Source organism: Rhea americana, unplaced genomic scaffold (assembly GCF_003343005.1).
Source record: "Rhea americana isolate MKP2758 unplaced genomic scaffold, rheAme1 scaffold_27, whole genome shotgun sequence".
Classification (NCBI taxonomy): Eukaryota; Metazoa; Chordata; class Aves; order Rheiformes; family Rheidae; genus Rhea; species Rhea americana.
The window spans coordinates 5,975,732-5,981,388 of NW_028186390.1; positions in this window are offsets into that span (position 1 = coordinate 5,975,732).

Sequence of the window (5,657 nt, forward strand, 5' to 3'; positions counted from 1 at the left end):
CACAACTGGCTTTGTAGGAACTCAGCTAACATCTCTTCTGTGTTGGAAGCAGCTGCCTCAGCACCTTGTTTAAGTCTTTTTCAGTTGACTTTGCAATTTGCTCCACATTACTGCACTCTGATGCGAAGAAAAGTACCTAAGTAGAACAGGAATGCGATGTAATGAAGCTGGGATGCTGTATTTGAAAACATCACCGCTCAAATGAAAATCACCTTCCCACTTCTGTTCCTAGCAGTTAGGCAATTTCCTCCCCAAGAAAGCATTTCTGTGCTGTGACTTTCAAATTCATTAAAACTCACAGACATCCTTATAGTGGACTGTCTTGCTAGCAGTACACAGCGATAATAAGACTAAAAAAACCAAACCTACTCTAGGGGAAGCATGTAAAAGAAAACTGACAATCTCCCTTTTTAGTATGGATCACTTGTACAGCACCTTTCATATCTGAGAATCCCAGTTGTGTAGCTGTGTTGTTTCCTTCTGWAGGGAAATGTGCAGTATGTATGGTTGGGCACTGCATGGATTCCTGAGGCACCACGAGCCTAGCCAGGACATACGAAGTGATTGAACTGCAGTGCTGAGGCTGCCCTTGTGATGGTGCAGAACAGATGGAAATCCTGCTCTGTTTCCTTGAGTCTTTTTTTATCCCTATTTGGACTATTTGGAAAGTCCACTGAATGTGGGGAACCTACCTCTCTGACATCTCCTTGCATACGAAAGCTGAGATGGACTGACTCCAGCAGGACAAACTTCTTAAATCTGGATTTATTGGTAGGAGTCACTTTGCTGCTGCTGAACAGCTGTTTAGGGTAAACAGGGGTATTTAGGGACATGCAGTAATGGTATCTAATGATCAACATGTACGGTAGAGGCAAACACTTTGCTGGTGGTTTTCAGCAGCTTAGATTAAGTTGCCTCCAACAGACAGCATGTTGTCCAGTTCCTACATTACTTTGGCCTCCCATTAAATGAAATCACTTCAAGATCTCTGTCCCAGTTGGTAGTGGGCAGGCACTATGTGAAGGTATGAGTGCTTCCTATGAAGCTGGCTGTAGGAAAAGCAGGTTTCACCACGGTATTCACAAATCCATACCAGGACTTCTAACATAAATTTTGAAAATTTCCCCTCATCCACTGCTGTGAACAGCTTTGTCAGATGGGACAAAACTGATATATGACCTCTAGGAGTAGGTGTATCTCACAAGATTCATGGTGCTATACATGAATTTGCAGGATTTCCTGCAAGAAACAGCACTGTTTGTTGGGTTTTTATTTTTGTCTTTTTTTGATGGGGAAGGGATATTCACAACAGAAGAATGATAAAGAAGCTTGAACTTATCAAATGCAATTGGAAGAGCATGCGTCTGAGTTTAATTGCCCAAATGAGAAGTATAATTTTCAGAGCAACTGAGCCTTTACAGCTTCCTTGAGCAGCAGAGGGAATGGTACATGCTCTATGTCTTGAAAACCAGACTAGACTAGACTGCAGGTGCTTAAATATAGATTTAGGTGCTTGGCTGTGGGCAGATAATAGACGGATAATTCCAGGTAAGACTTAAAAATCACTTTAGTAATAAAACACATGCCAAAATATTGTGATCTAATTTTAATACTGCTAAATAAAAACTAGTTTTAGTAATTATTTTTTATTTGTCTAAGAGTCAGCATAGATACCTCCTTATTTTCTCTGCTGTGTGCTGCATCAGTAAAAAGCAGATATGTACTTGAAAAGCCATTAAAAAATAAAAGTCATGTGGAAGAACGACTTATTTTATTGTGTTTAATAGACCAATTATACCATTTGAGGTTTTTTCTTCTTCCCTTTTCACAGGACTCAGCTCTGAAATAACCATTTCCTAGAAATGCCATGCCTATTTTATTCGAAACAACAAAATGAAAACCAAGATCCTGCTTTTCCTGCTTTATAAGAGGCTAGATTGAAGCTTAAGACTTGCTTTCTGGTTAAGTGTGTTCTGCAGCTGGGGTTATCTTGCAGGTAACAAAAAGGATGGAAAATGAAGGATTTAAGTACATAGATCTTGCTTTGAGAATAGATGCCTACTTTCACAGAGAGAAAACGCTGTGTTGTATAAGAGGCCTTTAACACAAGGTGTAACAAGAAGCAACACATGTGAATTAAAAGCCAAATGAATTCAATCTGAAAATAGATTAGAAATATTTGAGATAATCTCTTCATAGCTGATACGGTTCTAGATGTTTAGGGTTTGAACTGGCTTGCATGTATTTTATGACTCTCCCAGACTGCTCTGCTCTTCTGATCATGAGTTGTACATGAGATGTTCAGACTTAACTCCTGAATCCTTCAAGGATAAAAAAATTCTAAAAATGTTGTGGGAATAGGTGGTCAGCTAGCAAAGACAGAAGACTACTAATACCCTGAGAAGAGAGGGAAGCAAGGGAGTCCTCAACCTGTACGGACTGCCGTATTCAGATTCACTTGGAGGAAGAGCTGCCACAGATGACTTAGCTTTGGAAAAATACTAACTTGGCTTGCACCTTATTAGAAATCAGAGCACTGCACACATTCAGAGGACTGTCTCCCTAGGAAATGAAGCTTCAGTGTTTCTGCTGGGCCAGAGCATGCTTTCCCTGCATGCCAACTTAGTGATGATTTCTGAATGCTCTGGGAGCAGGAAGGACTGCACCTTTTCGCCACAGTCACCCTCCATTTACAGGCTCTAGTTATGTGGAAGTTACCATCTCTTAGCTGAAATGTAGTAACAGTTTGTTTGCAAGCTCCCAGCTCTATGCAAACACAAAACAAAGTGGGTTAAGCCTCCTATATAGTTTCTGCTAAAGTCCTGCCAACTGGATTGCTTGGAATTCAGGTTTGTCCAGGCTTACGCAGGTTCTGCTTCCAAGATTCCCATTAGTTATCTGATATCTGTAGCCGTACTCATATACATACACACACACATATGCATGCTAGCAGGAATGCTAATACCTCTACTGACATTTGAAATCTTTTTGGAGAAGATAGATTATAAATAAGCTAAGGAGTATTATCTTGCAGGAGTTCTTGTTGGATCTGATTTTAATCTACACTTTTTCACTTTAATTTACAATTTTAATCTCCACTTTTTTTTAATTGACTCTAAATTTAGCAAGTTTACATCTTTTATTTAGTTTACTACTATGAGTGGTGGATTGAAATGTCATCCAAACTGAATATGACCTTTTAAAATGTCAATCTGAGTTGGTATGAAAAAAGCTCCTTTGTGTCAGGGATACTTGTCTGCAAATGAATCCACTGCTCAGCCTTCTAGTGGGAAATATTTACCACAGATAACTGTCCCTGGTTGAGCCTTTCTAACATTTGAGAATTGGATCAGAGCTCCTCTCTGTAAAATAGAAAGAAGGGGCTTATMTGCCAACCACAAAGCAAGAGCCTTGCTATTAGTATGGTTCGTTTTTTTGCCTGTTTGCTTGTTTTCCCTCTGCGCACATGCTTTTGTGCAGAGCTGCAGCTTTGTGTCTCTCCTGAGAAGACAACCTGATTGTTTTTATAGTCAAATATTTTTACAGGCAGTAACAAATCTAAAGAAGAGATAAAGTTGAAAAAATTAAAATCTCCATTTAATAGCACTCATTTAAAAAGACCAAAAAACATAAATAGCACCTTTGTCTTTGCCTCATTGATTTTACAGTGCTGCTCCTCTTCTGTAGCTATAGGGATCACAAACAGGGAGATTTATCTTCCACTGGCAGACAAAAAGGGACAGCAGTTCTGAGGAGGTGAGGAAATAAATGTGGGTAATAAGGCAACTGAGTAAATGATTCAAAAGAGTGTGGAAAAATGAGAAAATGCATCCTAACAAAGAAAGGTTGRGGCTTATCCTAGAGGAGATTTAAGCAAGCAAGGCTGGAATACCAATAAGCTGCTGAGGGGTGGCTTGTGTTTGGTATCTGCAGAAGAAGCAAGTTAAGTGTACAGCATTGATTTCTGCAAGTCCTTTTCAGGTTTTGGCCTACAGCAGTGCTTTCATTCTGTTTCTCCTAAAATTCTTAATTTCATTCCTACCTCCTTAAACACACTTGCACCCTGAAACATGAAGCATTTAAAAAGCACGCATGTGGGATGAAGACAGTGAACTCTTGGCACAGCTGAGCTGAACTCTGATGGAGGTACGGCAGAGCTGAGGTTGCTTTCTTTTCCTGCAACCAGACAGGTGGTTGGCATCATAGCAACATCACCCGCTTGCTCCTGCATGTCTCACAGGAGAYGTTTGACCAGGGCTCAGAGCAATAACTGGGACCACTTGTAGAATAGTACATTCAGTGAAAATTCCCATGGAGCAGCTTGGAGCAGCACAGTGGTGAGGCACAAAGCAGACAACAAAGATAAGCAAAACAGTGGTAATTATGTCTGGACATCCAGGTGGACCTCGGGAATGAAGACAGATTTATATTAATCTTCTTGGTTTGTATTACTTTACTTTTTCTTATGTTCTTAGTCTGATCTGCTTTAAGGTATATCTGGCTTACTGAATGTCAGGAGACAACACAAACACCATCCTCTTCAGCCACAGTGCTCTGAAGGCAAAGAGACAGAAGATTCTTCCTTTGCTACCTGAGAGATTGCCAAGATAGGCAAGCACCTAGGTGGCTCCTCAGGCTAAACCAGAAATTTATGAAAAATCAATGGCTTGTATAGAAATGCTTGCAGAGGAAACAGAGAGAAAGCACACAAGGAAATGAACTTTCAAAATATTRTGCTGCTGGCATTGCATAGACAGTATGGTTTCAACTTGGTGRGAAAGCTGAGAGAAAACAGATCTGAACTCACGAGATTTCTAGAAAGTCATTTGTGTCATCCGTCTTGTGCCCTAACACACTGCTAGAACATATATTTCATACAAACAGAAGATGTGATAGCCTGTTTTTCTTTTTTTTTTTCTTTTCTGAACTCACTATGGTGCTTTCTGAGAAGTTACTGCTCTTACAGGATGTCCTGATTTTTGTTGGATTAATTACTGTCTTGCTCCACAAGCAGTTCTCAGTGCTTGACTGTGCTGCACAGCACCAACTGGTCCTAATTCACCTCATTTCCACCCTAAAGCTATAGCAGGGCTGTCCACTCCTGAAGGGATGTGTCAAGGAGGAGAAACAAGAGAGGAAGAAGATATAGCWGTGCAAAGAGGGAAAGCAACTTTCTTGCTGTTGGTGGCTGTACAAGACTGTGCTTGTCTGTAGCTGAGACTCGAGCGCCCACCGCGGCCACGCAGGAGCGGGCAGAGGGACGTGGAGGGACAGGGCCGGCCATGTGAGAYGGTGTCCGCCGTGCTCTTGGCCTTGGCAGCCACCAAGCCCCACGGCTCAGGCTGAGGGTCCCCACAGGGACGGCCTGCCCCGAGGGGCGCTGCGCCCTCCTGCCTCRTGGGGACAGGGTCAGGTCTCCTGTGAGGGCGCCCATTTCGAGCCGCCAGCCCGGCTCGGGGGGCAGCACCCCACTGCGCACGCCCCCCTCTCTGGTGGGGGGTGACAGCAACGCTCCCCGCCTCACGGCGCCCGCACTGCGCACGCGCACCCGCCCTGCTCGGTGGGCTGCCGCGCCGGGGGGCGGGGGGAGGAGGGGGGGGTTCGCGCAGCGCGCGTGCGCGCGGGGGGCGCGCGCCCTCTTCCGGGCGTTGCTCAGG